This window comes from Alligator sinensis, unplaced genomic scaffold, assembly GCF_000455745.1.
Source record: "Alligator sinensis unplaced genomic scaffold, ASM45574v1 scaffold366_1, whole genome shotgun sequence".
NCBI lineage: Eukaryota > Metazoa > Chordata > Crocodylia > Alligatoridae > Alligator > Alligator sinensis.
The window spans coordinates 4,629,769-4,646,597 of NW_005841851.1; the positions used below are offsets into that span (position 1 = coordinate 4,629,769).

At 42.0% G+C, this 16,829-nt stretch overlaps 1 protein-coding gene across 18 annotated transcripts in view; it reads left to right on the top strand.

The window, feature by feature from the left end:
• PRDM16 (PR/SET domain 16) overlaps nt 1–16,829 on the top strand; it is a 459,271-nt gene that overhangs the window by 68,388 nt on the left and 374,054 nt on the right. Inside the window, exon 2 of one of the 18 annotated variants that reach the window (XM_025212022.1) lies at nt 6,023–6,093. The exons of the other annotated variants lie outside the window; for them this stretch is intronic. The gene's annotated coding sequence lies outside the window, so the exon portion shown is untranslated. The remainder of the gene's footprint in view (nt 1–6,022; nt 6,094–16,829) is intronic. 18 annotated transcript variants of the gene reach the window in all.

A 16,829-nucleotide genomic window follows, 5' to 3' on the forward strand; every position in this document is an offset into this window, starting at 1 on the left:
AATATGCCCCAATTTAAAAACATGCTGTGAAGCTAATTCATAAACATCACCCAAGCAATATACATCATTGTTTTTCAATGATCCCATCAGCACATCATAATCTCCCTTATTAATGACTCTGAGAAAACTGTGGACCCAATAAACTCCACGTCAGGTAAAGAATACAGTGAGGATTGGAAAGTGACAGATAAAGCAAATATCCTGCTCCTAAACAAACACAGCAGGACAGGAGAAGATGACAAATGATGGGATTGTGTCAGCTTGAAAACAGATTGGACTAATGGCACGCCGGACTTTGCACTCCAGGGGATCAATACTCTATCAGGCAAGAGAGCTTGAGACCTTGTGAATAACATTTGTATGGACAAAAGAGAGATCTTTCCCGATAGCCTGTGCATACGTTGCTAGCAAAGAACCGTCTCCTGTGTACAATAAACTTTAAATTAAGACAGAGGAGGTTCTCAGAACAAGATTTCCACAGACAGACGGGGAAGTTTTTTCCAAGGATTCTTCCTTTGATGGATAGAAAGAGGGATGGTGGCAAACTTTATGCTGTTGCAAATCTACTGTACCCACTGTTACGTTGACTGGATTTCTCCACTTTTTTCCCTTCTCATTTAAGCTTATGTTCTGTCTTGGCTTTTATCCTGAGTTGAGGGGGCGGGGGGAGGAGGAGGAATCTATTTATTTTTAAATCCATATATTTTTGTTTTGCCCTAAGGGCAGACTGCGCTGTGTAATAGGGATACATTTTTTTTCCCTCCTCCTTCCCTCCACTACAAAAGTCCAGGCTGGCCTGCATTAGGAGCCTTTGCACATGGAATTCCTGGGTGCTTTGCAGATGTATATTTTCAGTATAGCAACATTTTGTAGCTTTGCTATGCAAAAGTAGGTAGCCCATCCTTAAAGTGACAAAACAAAAAAGTAATGGCGTATAACCAGCTTTGTCCATGCAGGTGCGCTGCCCTGTGTGGTTCATTCCAGGACGGTAGGTTTTAACATCAAGGCACATGAACGAAAGTCTTGGCTTAGATTCTCAGTGCAATGCACTAGTGGTGTTAAACTATGTTTATCGGCTTCCCTACATAACACGCCCCATTGTGAACGCTGCTTGTGCTGCCTGGGGTCTGTTCTACTTTGCACCCAATGCCATCATCCTTCAGGAGGCATTCCAGTAGGCAGGGAGTGCCCAAAGTGTAGGGGTATGGTTCCTTCTCATAATCTACACGCCTGTCCTTTGCACCAGGGGCGCAGCTAGGACCTGCGTTTTCTGCATTTGGTTTCTTCCTTATCTCCTGTAATTGTGTGTTCAGGGCTGGAGGCCCACGATGTACAGAAGGGACTGATCCTGTGAAGTGCTGAGGTTATTCAGCAGAGTGTTACCCTGGGAACTCAGTAGCTGTCGCAGTCTTGGGTAGATGAAGGACCCCCAGACAGTGTAAGGTCTCTCTCTGGTAGGTATTTATGAGAAGAGAGCGAGTGTGTGCATGCATACTGCAAAACTGAAGTGACCCTGTAAGGAACGTAGGGGGAAATTTGCAGAAGTGCCTAGGGGGATTAGGATCCCAGCCACTGAATTTCCATAGGATTTCTACTCCTAAATCCCTTTTGAACCATTTCTAGCCATGTGGACAGAGAAGTTTTTCTCCAAAAACTAAAGGCTGAGCAGACCTCCTTGTATAAGGAATTGCAACTTACAGAATATCTCCATATTCTGGTGTCCAGAGTTCCCTGGCACAAACCAGCTGGGTTTTTTAAAGGCTTTTTTTTCTTTTCGTCCAACAAAGGACTAAGGGGACCATTTTTTAAAGTAAGATTCTAGCATGCTCCTCCCTCTGCGATTAGCGAGTCCAGAGTCCCACTGCAATTACTTCACCAGGGTGAACCCTTCCTTTCCTTCCTTTTCTACAGGCTGCTACGCCAGCCCCACTTCCCCTGCCCCTGATAAAGAACATGCAGTCAGACACATGGCAGATGGGATGGCCTTTCAACTTTTAGCTGCAAGCCAGGGCAGAGGGGAGGAGCTCAGTAAAAAGTCCTGAAATCCCACAGGCAGCCACCCTGGCAGCAATTTTAGGTGTTCCACAATCGGTGTGAAGATTAGGTCCTTGGAGCCTGAGGGCTTTGTGGAGCTGAAATGTCTCTGATGAGACTGGTGATTTTTTGAGTGTTGGAGTTCCCTGGCTGTCTCCCCTCCAAACCTGTATCAGAAACTCTGTTTGCTACAGGACCAAATCAGGTTTTAAATTTCCGGCCCTGGAAGGCTTCTGCTTTATGATGTCCAGGGACATTTTATTCCTAAAATGGTTTCCCCATTTTTTGTAATTTGTGTTGATCTGTCATACTTTCAAACAGTTAAACTGCTTTTTGCTAAATAGTGCAGCCATTAACTGCTATTAGTTGTTTACATATGTTAATAAAATACAAGTCACCCTGAACATGGGGTGAAAAAAAATCCTGACATGACCACCCAACCCTTTGACTTTTTATATGAGTTGCCTGGGAACATTTAGAGGAAATTGTGCTGACTAGAAAAACTGGCTGCCTAGGAGAATTTGAATGTATAAAAATTGTTTCGTTCTGTATATGCAAAACAACAAATTGACCAGCTTCAGTCAGGTCTTGTGTCCCAGCTTTGCTAGCTATGCCACAGTGTGTGCAGACCTGAGATCACAAGCCTGTATGTGTGAGTAAGGGTTTAGGGATTAGTCTCAAAATATGCATTTTTAACTTTAGGAGGTCAGGTTCAAAACCCAAGAGAGATGCATGTTGCTTGCGCTTTTCCAAGGTGTTTATTCAGCTTTAAAGTCTATTTAGAATGAGGGGGCAAACAGCCTCCTGTGTGCCTATCAGTTTCTCTGTTGATATTTCTCTCCACCCATTTAAATAAATAGGCATATTCTCATCTAAAAAAACTCCTAAAATAAGTAGAAAATTTTCAACCAGTGTCTAGCAAGCTGATACTTTCTGTTTCTGTACAGACTGAAATTCTGAAGCACGATAGACTTTATAACAAAAATTTTTAATCAAAAGAGGCAAACAAATTAAAAGTCAAACAAGACTTCCATGGAATGATATAAAAAGTGTCAAAAGGTTAACTCTCAAACATTTCATATATAGTTTTTAATTAATTCGGTGATATTTAAAATGATGTATTATGAGTTTATATTTAAGACGGTATCCGGAATTATAGTAGTTGTATCAACCTGTATGGACCCTTCATAAAATAAATACCTAAATATGTATTTTGGCCTGCAAAAGGATCTGTGTATTTTTTTCCCCCTAAGCATAAAAAACTTTGGAATGCAAATGAAAACAGAGCTGATCAGGGAAAGGTTTATATGGAAAGCATGGTGCTGTGGGAATCATAAAAAGCTCTGTAGGTATATTTCATGCACACACATCCATTCACAAATGTAAAAGGTATTGATTATGATTGGCAGCATGTTCCAGAATATGGGCTTCCCCCTCCATTTACTAGATTTGCTGAACCTACTAGATTTTTTTTTTTTTTGGTACAGATCCAGTAAGGCAGCTTCAGTCTAGATAATTCTTGGTGTATTTCTTATAAGCCATACAATACTTAACGTGGTTGTAACAGAGATTGCTGTTCTGCTCTCTCGTCCACCCCCCACCTTCCCAAAACCATTAAGGCTGTGGGTATTATGATGTTGCTCAGAATACAAATATGGGCACTAGAAAAGCAAGGAGTTTGATCCCAGCTCCATCACTGCATAGCCAGATTGGTACATCCTTCTGTGTACCTCGGTTTCTCTATGTATCTCCTAATGCTGCTTGCCTACCTGCCCAGGGTATTAGATGCTTAATTCATTTGCATTTGTAAAGCACTTTGAAAACCTGAAGGAGACCATAAATACAATTCCAAGGCATCATGACCACGAATAAATGTAGAATTGACTAATATGGCTCTTTCAGAACACGTCACTCCACATGCAAAAACCCCCCAAACTCCAAAACCCCACCCTGCTTCCTGCTCACGTGCGGGTTCAAGTGTTCATACACCCCACTTCCTCTTACCTGAAATAAGGAGGATACCAAAAACAGACTTTCCACCTTAATGCATGCTGCTATATGATTTTTTTTTGGACGCTGATACCACTGCTCTGTGGGAGCCAAGTTGGATCAAAATCAGATTCTGGGGGTGTGTGCAGCAGGGGAGCTGTTGAGACTCTGTTGTCTGGCTAGCCTAGGTTTCTGACATGATGTCAGCACTCCTGGTTGTCAAAAAGTGCTCAGATAATAGACTTGACATATGAGTGAGGAAATTAAGCCATGCAAGGTATGTTTCAAATGCTGCTTCCTTCTTTTTCTGGAGTTTCTTGGACATCAACTATTTTTAAAACTGTTTCATTTTTCCTCCTTCCCTTCTCTTTTTGCAATGTGTGTTGATTTTAGAGAAAGCAAGCTTTTTGGGTGTGTTGTTCATTTCCTTTAGTCTGTCCACCCCTGAGCTGCTTTAGGCTGAGAAGGGGATGTCCAGAGAGAATCAAAAATAAGAAAGAATGGGTGTTGTTCAGTTTTTTGAGAGCCTCTTTGGTGAGCCCAACTCCTTGAAAAGGAACTGGATGGACATAATATAATAACACTTAGCTGCAGCATAGGAGCCACTGCAGCTAGTTACTTTAACAGCCAGCTGCACATGAAGGGAAGTATGCGCATTGTATTTGACAAGTAAAAATGCATTGAATCTGCCACAGTCATTTGTCTTTATTGGTACCCTAATTGGAATGAAAGCAAGTACTAATAGAGGTGCAAGGTGTAGCATGACACCGTTTAAAAAAAATACCCATGTTGGTATAAATATCTTATGAAGGGAGAAGCTGGTCTTATGATTTAATAGCCTGGTTTATCCTTGCTCATGGCGAAGTTTGCCTGTGAGGTTAGGCTGGTTCTTGTTGTAGTTCTTATCAGTGCATACTGCTTCTCCTCCCCACCCCCCAGCAAACTTCCTTCGTGAATTCATCTAGAAACATATTGATTCCATGCTGAGCTGGAGTGGGACAGTGTCCTGCTCTGCAGAGAGCTCTCGCTGTTTCCCTTTTATGAACAGTCACAGACTGTGTCTGTCAGCATTACTTGTACTGTAGTAGGTCTTCCTTGTGATTCACAATATGAGCTGCTCATCAAGGCAAGATAGACGTGTTAAATAAAGTGCCATCAGGCCTGCTCAGTCGCACAGTGGTGGCCCATTGTGCTGCCATACGGGTGAGCTGCGGATGCGTTTGTCCCTTTGGAATCCTTTTTAATTACCTTTAACATCATTCCATCTTGAAATGATATTTCGGTTGAAAAGAACTAAGAGGACAATTACCTTTTTCTGCATTTTTTTGTAAATATTCATGTGCTGATTCATTCACACAGGGGGCAGGAATAAACTGGAAATCTTTAAATGTTAATGGAAAGGCCCTTGATGGAACAGAGCTGAAAAACCACCTGCTCTCAAAGATAGGGAGAGATTTAATTGTTCCTTGGCTATTTTTAATCGGCCTTGCATACAACGTAAGGTGTAAGTGCAGGCATCCCCTGAGCAAATTCAACAAGTGAAGAGCTGGCTCTAAAGATCTGCTTTTGTAGTTAGTGAAAACCAAGACTAGGAACCTTTTGATCTATAGGAATTGCCATGTGCATTTCTCCCAGTGTTAGATTGTTCTTACATTTTAATATCCTGGAGCCAATGCAGTACTTGAAAGCGACCTCAACAGTGCAGCATGTTTTCAGTCTCTGTGCTCTGGCTATTCTCGCCCTAGCAGAGAGGGGAAGAGCAAAGTGGTAGACAGGTGTGAGTCTCTCCATTTGCTTGTATCACCAAATTTCTTTCTTTGCCATTCAGTGTTAAATTAAAATTTCATTTAAAAAATGACTGCAGCCTTTCTGATCTATGTGACTGTCCTATTTCCATTATATAAATGGGGGCAGGTCCTGACATTTGGCCAAGCTGCAGAAAGTGCAGGTTGGGATCTGTATGTGTGTATCCACCCAAACCTCACCTCTATGTCCCCAGGATATCTGTGAGAGATGACTTCCCCCAGATGAAGGCTCTTACTTGAGTTCCTTCTGGCACCACAGCAGCAGGTCAGTGTGGCATGGTGTTTGTCACAACTTTGTCTCCTTTATGCCGATCGGCTGTCAGCAGTGAGGGCAGGTGACATAGAAGTTCTTTCTAGACTACGATCGGTGGCTTTGGGACCGTGTACTCGTAGTGAAGTTAGCAGTGAAGGAGCTAATCTGCATTAAAAATGGGGCCATAAAGACCCTTGGCCAAAATTTTCAAAATTGCGGAGTTGCCTCCATTTTGGGGGACACTTTACAAAGGCTTAATTATCAGCCTTTAAGTCCTGCACCACATTTTTCTCCTTTCCCACCCTTATGCCTCCTGCCCAACACTGTGTGATATTCAGCTGTGACCTGCAGCATCCCACGGACAGCCTGAATCAAGGATCCCTTATAAACAGAGGCTATTCTAGGGGTGCCAAATTGTCTGATGGATGTCCTCTAGGCAGTAGCAGAAGGCTAAGATGGACAGGCATTTTTTGAATGTCTTGAACTGAATTCAAGTATCTGGCACTAGGCTCTTTGTGCAGTCTGAGCTCACAGAAGAACAGTGGTTAAGGCTTTTTTAGCATTACGGTTTCTGGTGTCCTGCAGGAGTGCGGGGGAAAATAGAAAAAAAAATCAGGTTCTAATTTTAAACAAATCCCCCTAAATAATTAAGGAGATGGATTCAGTCTGTCTTAGGCATCTTGCTTATCCAGTCTCATGTAATTTCACAAATATTAAGTTTCTCCTTTCCATCATCAACACCTCCCCCCAAGAGAGGCGAGCTACCACCAGTTTTGCTCTTCTGAAGCCTCATTAATGTCACCAGTTGTTCACTCTGACTTATGGGCTTTTATTGCCAGAGAATGGGCCAACTGTAAATAAACTTGGGCAGCTCTTTAAAATTCCATAACGCTTAAAACCCTCTGCAGCAAGCAAGAGACAACAAACACATGTTTTGGATGTAAGGAAGATTGGGCCTCTGTGGTCTAAAATGGAGCCTGAAACCAAGAACTCGTCCTTCTCTTATGTGGGAAGAGTCTGACTGAGCAGCATGGTAGTAACAGCTACAAAACTATCTTAAGAGAAGAAACCCAAATGCATTTAGTGATCTTGGTGTGAGAGGCACCTGAGAAAAGTTAGGCCGATAGGAATACCAGTTCCTCACCGAGGGCTTGTCTACACGACAAAACATTGGCACTTTATGATGACCAAAGAGGGTTTTTCTGCCTTGAGAGTTGCATCAGCCTCCCAGAACAGAAGAACCTTTGTTGGCAGAAGCTGCCTTCTTCCCACACGGCTATGTCTAAAGCGAGGGTTTTGCCGGCATAGCTATGTCAGCTAGGCAGTGTAATTTTGTTCCTGGCCATGCTTTGATCCAGGAGTTTCTTTCTTAGTAAATTGAAGTGGAAACTCTGGGGAGAAGTGGCTACTTTCGAATGTAAAAGCTATAAAATCCAGAGTCTTAATGTTAGATACAAAGTGCTCTCTAGTGATGTTGTACTGTATCCCTGTTTTACAGATAACTTCTTTTTTGCCTCAGTTTCTTTAAGCAATTTACCCAAAGCTCTCCACCGGGGTGGACCCGGTGCATATTGCTTTGGCCAGTGTACAACATTGCCCTGGGCAGGTGAGGATTGGGCCTTTGATCTTTATTTTCAAGGACTTTCCTCCTTGTGGAGAAGGCACAGTGGCAGCCCACCATGCATGTGCAGTATACTGGTTCCTCACAGGGTCTTTTATACTGGCCCAAAGAATATTACTTGAAAGAAATATATGGCTGAGGAGATTCACTAAACCAACAAACCCATAAAACTCAACCTGGTCCTCTTCAGCTGCGGTGATTATAAAAGTACATGTGTTGTTGACTTTTATGTTCTAATCCTTTTAAGCCTTCAGTTGTAAAAGAGAAAGTAATTACTAATGAAACACATGCAAGCATGAGAGAGGCTACAGGAGCAGATGAGCATCTCTATTGGCAAGGGGTAGTAGTTTAAATAGTTCGGAAGTGTACCAGGAAAAGAACTAGGTTGCCCTTAAAGAACAGTGATATTCTGAGTCTGAGCAGTTAACAGGGATGCATGTTATCTAAAGTTCAGAGTTGTACAGGGTGTGTGTGTGTGTGTGTGTGTATATATCTATCTATCTATCTATCTGTGTGTGTATGTATGTATGACTGGCAGCATAAAAGGATGATGATTTAACAATAAAAACAAAACAAAAAAACCCCTGTGTGTACTGGTGACCTAAGGCATGTAGCCATAAGAGCTAAATTGTTTATTTCATGTTCAGACATTCGTTGCTGGGACAATAATTAACTGTTAAAAGTGTTTTCTCCTCCCTTCCCTCCCTCCGCCCCCGCCCTTCTGTTGCTCCAAAGAAGAACTTGCTGTGTGTTTAGATTGGCAACAGGATATAGTAAACTTGTTAACATGTCAGAATCCTCTGTTGGGAAAATATAGGTGGGTTTTTATTTTTTGTCTTTTTAGTTTTGTTGGGTGGTAAAATACAGCAATTAGGAGACGCTAAAGGGAATAACCCAGACATTACAGTAAGGTGTTTACTAGGAGGCCCTGCTTACTTGCCAATTTTGCCGTGTAGCGTGGCCTTAGTGCACATTTAAAATTAAGTCGAGGAGACAACATCATACAGGTTAACCCACCCCTCCACCCAATAGATGGTTGTACAGCTGTAGGCAACTTATATTGGACTCTGGGTCTTTAATAAGGGAAAAAAAGAGGATAGAAAGATGATGCATGTACTTGCAGATACAACCTCTGTCTCAGAACAAGAGGATGAAGAGCTAGGAGATTCCCAATTATGAAATGACTTTGATCCCAGATGGTTTTTGTGGCCTGTTTGTTTGGGGTTTGTTTTTTTTTAATTTATATTGCTTTTCAAAGTGATTCTAATGATGTTCCTTTGAAATTGCGAGCTGTTGGTGGATTTTACACTAAAAATAAAATAAAATAAAATCAGTCCCTAATTAAAACAATAACAAGCAAGAGGGAAAAAGTTCCTTGATGGGGAACAAAAACATTTTTGTTGAGGCCTAATAGAAGTTTGAGCTTTGTCCTAAAGCTCCCTCCAGTCTGCAGTGCCTCTCGCTTATTGAATAAGTGAAATGAAGCCCTTGGCGAGAGCTAGTAAGTGTGGGACAAAGGGCAGCAGTGAAAAATGAACACAGTTTCAAAATGCAGAGAAACAGATGTGAATCTGCAACGCAGAAAAGGAGGAAGGGAAGCCCATTACAGACACCATACCAAGGGCAGGATTTAAAGCTGTAAGACATTTTGCTTATGACACTTCGCTATTACCAGGCAGTGTTTTTAGAGAAACATACTTTTCATTATCTCTAGTATTAGGGGTTTAGAGAGGCCACTTCTCAAATGGTATATATGGTATCTGAAGATTTTTGAAGAACATGCATCAAATGATATTGGGGGAAAGGTGGATGCTTATTAGGCGCTACTAATGTTAGTGATGTGTAAAGTGAAACAATGCAAAACGAAAGCAAATCCTAGTATAATCTCAACAGAACAAAAGGCTTTCAGTTACAATAGAAAAATGCTAATGTGGCATATATCAAACATAGCTTTTGTATTGTGTGCATGTGGTAGAATATGGATCATATTATATGAACTGTTGTTTTTGTTTTGTTTTCTCCCTGACCAAGTACCCAAAGCTCTGGTTTGAGAAACACTGGTGAGTGCGTGGTTTTGCTCAAGTGAAATGTTCTTGTTTTGTAATTGGAAGAGAGAAGAAAATATTGCTAATCAGTCACTAGTACAAGGTTTACATGCCTAGCTTGAGTGAAAGTGGCTGAACTTCTCATTCATCTTTCCTTGAAGGCGTAAAAGTAATGTATTTGGACATTTTCCCCCTTCCTAAAACCTAACCATTTATAATCAATTAATGATATTGAGTTTACCTCGTGACTCTCTATCTTTGTGGATAATTTCCTGAATTCTAATTATTTCAACCGCGTGTCCTAGAAGTAATAAAATATAAACCAGAATTGTCATGGAAGTTACGTGGCCCCCAGCAAAAGTCAAATGCTCAGAAAGAGAATAAAGCTGTGGCACTTTTTTTCTAAAAGTCTGGTAGCCTTTGCAATGGCAGTTGTTTGCTTTAATGCATTTAATGTGTTACAGCTCTAAAATGATGTATTTTAAAATAACCTGTGTCCTTAAAAATGAATATAGCCTTCTTTGGCTCATCAAGTCTAGTGCCGAAGTCGTCCTCTTGGCAGTGAAGAGACTTCATCTATTAGTTTAGGGCTCAAGCAGCATAAACAAAACTCAAGTGGCTGGAGGGGAAAAAAGGATCATTATGTAAGTGAAAAAAATTAAACGTCTTGACTCAACAAATGCTACAATCCTGTCTTTTTAGCAGACTCTCTGAGCACCAAGCTACAAAAAGAAATTGTATCTAAGGGGGGGAGAAGAGAAAAGGAGAATCACGGGGCAGAGGGTTTTTTTATTTAATAAACTATAAAATGTTTCTTTAAATTTTAATTTCACTTTGAACAGGTTGAATTCTTCTCTTGAGCCGGCAGGAATACCATGTCCTTTTGAATATACAAATACCAAATTCAAACTAGGGCTTTAAAAGAACTACATGATATAAAAAGCACAAATGTGGACAGGATTTCTTTCTAAATTTCCAAGAATGGGTGTTGTCAAATATTGGGCCGCCTTCTAGAAAGAAACCATGACAGATTGGAAGAAAAAGATTTCTCTATCAATCTTGTTATGTCACCTCTTATAAATCAACGTATCCTAATTAATTACATTCTTTTCATACCAGGACTTTAAAATTGATGAGGGTGTGCCAGTGTGTATTTATTGCTCATTAGCTGCATGACTATACACAGTTTCTGTGTTCTATTCCCAGACTCTTAGAAACTCCTCAGCACATTCTGAACATCTCATTTTACTTACTGTATGTGTAATCTTTCCAGTCATGGTGACTTAATTGTGTTCCTGCCTTGCAACAGAAATGCAGTATATATGTGTAAGAAATATTCTTCCATGTGTGTACATACATGAGACTTCAGATCAATTTTACTTAATGGCCAGCAGCTTATTCAGGTGATCATCCCTGCACATATTTTAATCAACTATATTTTAATAAATGAAACATGAACCCAAAGGGTTCAAATACCCAATGGGTTAATAAAATTCTTCATGCTAGCAACTAAACGCTCAGTGATATCACTTCCTTTAAAAACATATGCTGTATGCCCCATGCTGAATGTTTTAGTCTCTTCTCATTTTGCTGTGCCAAATCCTAATGTTAAAAAAATGCATTTGAGATTAGGCTCCTGTATATATCTGTTATATGTTTCTTTTAACTGAGCTAATAACTAATGTTTGTTAGGTGTATCTGAAGTGAGCTGCTGCCTAAAATGCAAGTTGATCTCCCAGGAGGGTCTGGGGGGAAAAAAAAAGGCACAGTTTCGCATCTCGGTCAAGCCAGTTAGATCTGGACCAGTTACTTTGGTTTACTCTCATTCATCTGAGAGTTCATGCAACTACAGTAAGGTGTAGCCCAAAAATAAACCTAATTAATTGAATACTGTGGGCGATGTCATGCCTGTAATATCTAGGGGCCATAAAGACAAATTGGCTGATTGAGTACCACTTACCTGGCATGGTGATAAATTCCATTTCTGGGCAAAATGGACTACTATCACTGTTTAGCCAGTTGTTCTAAGAGCAGTAGCCACACTTGCCAGAGTCACAAAGGAAATAGGGGAAGAAGACAATATGGAGAGTTTCCCAGACTACAGCTAGTATGTGAGAGATAGCAACCAGATGGAAACTGTCACTAATAGTGCTGCTGTTTGGAAATGGAAAGAGTAAGGAATGAGGAAAAGGAGGGGAAAAGAAGCTGGTGAAACAGAGATGAGAGCAAAGAGCAAGAGAGGAGATAATGAAAGAGGGGGTGGGGAGGAAGAGAGAAAGTGAGAGAGCGCATCTGGGTTTGAGGTGACCCAATAGCACAGCTGGCCAGCAAACAAGAATTCTGATTCTGGAACATTTTGAGGTCCCAGAATTGGGTTTCACTTCACAATGGGACAAAACCGAGATCAATATTTTCTCACACACACGAATAATCCCCCTCACTGAGAGGAAAAGCCCCCCAAACAGTCTGCAGTCCACTGGATAGGGTACTCATCTGGCATATGGGAGAGGCATTCAAGTTCCTGCCCTGCCTGATTTGGAGCAAGGACTGAATCCAGGACTCACAGCTCATATCCCAAAATGCTCCCAATGTACAGACAGTGTCTCCATGGTTCAATGAATGTTTAATTACTTATTTGACGTAGAACAACCCCAAGAAAGGAAGGGGCAGGGAGAGGACAGAAGTTGATTGGCACTATAGCCGGTTGGACAAGGCAGTTACTATGGAGAGGGGGGAGTCGCAGGCTCATGCCCCTACTCCAAATCATGCTGCACTCCTAAGGGCCGCAGGCTCTTCTTATGGTTTTAACAAGAAATTCCACTCTGGACTTGAGAAACTGTCTCAACAGCAGTTTCTTTGAACCAGATACATTTCCACAAAAAAAGAAAACGAACTTGCATTTATATTTTTCTCAATGGAAAACACCATTCAGTCGATGGATTCCTGACCAACTCTATCCGAGACTCTCCTTGTTATCTCCTGGGCTTACTCCACCAAACCAGTTGGCCAGAAACAGCAGGTTCTGCTCTGCAGGAAGTCTCTCCGACTTCAACCATAGACAAGACAAGGAGAGCAACCCATGTGAATTTAGTTATGAGCCTGCTTCCCACCAGCTATTTCTGTCTGAGTCCGAAACCCTACTTGCTCAGCTGGCTAAATACCTCCTCCAGCACTGGTCTTTGTCTTTCTGAACAGTGGCCTCTGCCGTGCCTCAGTTTTGAGGTCTGGTGAGAGCCCTGATGTTACAGCACCCCTTGTGGAAGTGAGGGGCGCAGCTGGAAGGATTTGGTTGCCGCGGCTGGATACAGACCAGACTCGGTGGTGCTCTCTGGCTCCCAGACTCGCTGACACAGTTGTGCTGCTGATTGACTTGACACAGAGCCGCCCTACTTCCTGGCCTTTGAAGTCCTGGATAGGCCTGTTGATTAAGCTAGAGATGCTCCCTTGACTTAGTGCACTTTAAATGGATACGCTTGAACAACATTTAAAACGCAAGTGAGACTGGAGAGACAGGTGCTTGAAAACGCATCTCAAAGGAGTGTGAATCTCTGCCAAGGGGACTAATGGGGTGAGTAAAGCTGGGATGCTTTTGGACGCTAAAGTGGTGGGACTTCTTCACTAACCCTGACTTTCTGGTTTGTTTAGTCCAAAATGCCAGGTTTCTACATGAGGAGATAGTTAAGGGGTTGATCACGGAAAACAAGTGAGCCAACATGTGCAGCTCAAAAGAGAAAAAGAGTCATCCCAAGTTTAACTTTTGATAGTAATTATATCCTGTTCTGCTCATTGGGTCTTAGCGGTTTTTCCCCCCCAATTAACTAGTCTACTGCCCATTTCAGGCAAGCAGATGAGACAAGTCAGAATTTCACAACATTCAATCTCTCCTCACCACCTTGAAATGTACAGATATAAAGTTGCATATCTTTTATCCTAAATAAACCACATGCTTAAATTCCCTGTGCTGAAGATCATGACCCTGACCCTACCATGACTTAAGTATGTACTGACATTTATGCATATGAATTGATGCACATGGAGGAAAATTTGGAGATGTGCAGACACATTCCAAAAATGGGGCCTCCTTAATAATAATAATGAGGAGCTATACTGTTGCGGGTGGGTGTGTGGGCTTACTGATGTTCATACTGGTCATATGAGGACAATTATTACACCACTTTTTTTAAATTTTAAATCAGAACTCTTTATTTAGGTTAATGGGGAGCTCTTAAGTTGATCTCTTGTGAGAGTCAGAAGAAAAAGCATAATTTCACATTCATTCAAACCAGCTACATCTGGACTTCAGTTTTCTTCAGTTTGAAGTACTTGAAGTACTTTTACTTTGGTTCATCTGAGGTCAGCATCTGGCCCTATTAAGAGTACTCATAATTTTGTCCATGCTATCTTTTGTCCATGCTATTTTGATTTACCCAGATCATGTCTCTGATATAATTTTAAAGAATTTCCCTCTATTGTACATCAATGAGTATAAGTGGAGGAGGAACAGTGCTACATTGTGGACTTTTCTATTTGATGTGAATATGGAACTGAAATTGCTAGGAAAGACTGACCAATATGATCGACTCTGGCAGGACCAGAGGAAATCCGAGGTGTGAAAAATGTAAACATAATACCAGTACCAATTATTTGCAGTGTTGGGATCTGATGATGGCATTCTTATTGTCCCATAATGATACTGTATAAATTGGAAATTGTTTCAATTAATATGGCACCTTCAGAAAACACCTCAAATACCCAAACACTACATGCATACCTTCATCTGAGATATGGGTGCTTGGCATCACTGAAAACAACTGTACTTTATGTAGGTACCTAAATCTGGATTACATTCCTAAACTCTGAGAAATTTTGGTCAAGTGACGTGAGTTGAAGGGGTTGTGCTGAGCTGGAGGAAGGTCTGACTCAACCACTCCTATTAATTGCTCTTTTTCCAGAGCCATCGAGAACAGCCAGTTTCTAGAATGACTGAGTCTGCTCTCTCGCATGGTGCTATGCCATTGTGGCACATTCACTTATGATCTCTGTCACAAGTGCTGTGCTGATCACTACTTTTAGAAGACCTCTGATTGGCCAGTTTGGAGATTCGTTCTTCTCCTACATTGTTCTTAAAAATAAAGAGTGCAGGACCCCCAAGTCCACAAGCAGAGTGCTCTTGGGCTCTCTAGGATGCCCAAACAGACATGGTATTGCAGAAGTTCTGGAGGAATAGCAAATTGAGAGCACATCAGAAGGGTTGCAAAAAGCACTCTGCATTTCTCAGTGCTGCCCTCAGTCTTGTACAATGGGCTACAATGCAAAGGCACAAGCTGGCATTGCACATAAGAGCTCTCAGATTCTTTTGCTGCTCATATCAGGGAAGGTAGAAGGAGTACACTTTTTCCCTAGAAATCCCCCAGAAGAGTAGAAGCAAGAGGAGCCTGTGCAACCCCAGCCAGCCCCTTCATACTGTGCAAAGCAGAGATGGGCTCTGGAGGGCTGCGGGTAGGCTTGGAGGGAAGGGAGGCACAGGAGGTCGGAAGTGCTGCTCCAAATGCTATTTCTAACAGATTTTTCATCATACCATACCAGGCTCATATATCTATGACTTATAACCCTAAATCTAGAGTGGGCAGATGCCACCCACAGCAGCATGCCTTGTGAGTGAGCCATACTGTCGGGGCAGGCTGGGGTGCAGCCAGGAGGGGGCTGGCTCACTGCATGTGGATGTCCTGAGGACTGTGACTCTCTGAGCGTCTGTGTGGTTAGACAGTTCTTCCTGCAACCCTCACTGTGTGGCTCTGATCCTCCCCGCCCCATCCTGACGGGAGCAGGCACCACATAGTACCCCACGAAGCATTCCCCGACCCTGCCGAGGTTTCGGCACAAAGGGAGAGGAAGGGGCCCTATGCATTTCATGCTGCTAGATGCAGTACGTTTTCTTTCTCCTCCCAAGGAGCTTTGAAAAATGGTGTGGTTCTTGTATCTTTATGCGTGTGCGTGTATATTTGTTTAAATAAAAGTCATGGTTAAACCCCTCCTGTGTGCAAACGGGGCTGTATCCCTGCTACCACCCTTCTTAGAGACTAATCTATGACAGGCAGACAAGGCCCCTCACTCATCAGTTCACCAATGGAATTTATTTTGGAATAATGGAGTGCGGAAACGAGAGTACCTCAGCTGGAGCCACATGTTTTGCTTAGTCTTGGAACGAGGGAGGGGGATGGGGGGCACTGAACAGGAGCTAATAGCTCTTCATTTACTGCGTGCTTCATACAGCTATTTCAGCATGAGCGTGTATAACCATTTGTGTGTGTATGCGTGTGTGAAGACTCTTTTTTTTTTTTTTGCATATGGGCCTCACTAAAGGTTAAAACTTTCTCTATCGCTTAATAGCCTGGAAGCTGCCTGGTTCTCAAGAAATTCTGAATTTCTTAAAAAAACCCAAAAACCCAACCCAAAATGAAATAACCTAGAGGATTCCCTAAAGAAGCATAGTGTTGAATCTGTTCTTGAATAAATTCTGCAGGTGGGTGACGAGACAAAATCTTAGCGAAACGTGACTGTTTCCTGCTCGGCTCTGCAAAGGTTTGGCAAGAGAAGAAATGTGGGGGGGGAGGTTTGAAGGGAAACCCTTTTTTTGATTTTTGTGGGCTCCGCGTCATAACAGGACACTACCATTTCAGAACCGCTGCAGCATAGCAAAGAGCTTCACTGGCACGGACAATGTCAAAGGAACTTGAGAACTGGCTGGTGTTTTGAAAAGGTGGCGGTGATGTTGTGTTTTTTAGGAAGCAATTATGTGAGTCCTATTGACCAGTAGAAAAAAGGGGAAAAATCTTTTAGGTCCTTTCCTATTAGGTTCAGTACTTTTTGCTGCCTGTTATGGTAAGTGTTGAACATTTGTAACTTGCTTTTTTCCATGAAAGATGATGAAATTATAATGAAATCCCGCACACTGAAGGCGATGTGCCAGTGACCAGTTAGAATACCGGCATTAACCTAATTCATTAAGTGCTAGATGCCCGCTTTGTTTGTGTGGAGCTTGCAGCCCTATTGATGTCAAGCAGGCTGTTAAAAAGCATAAT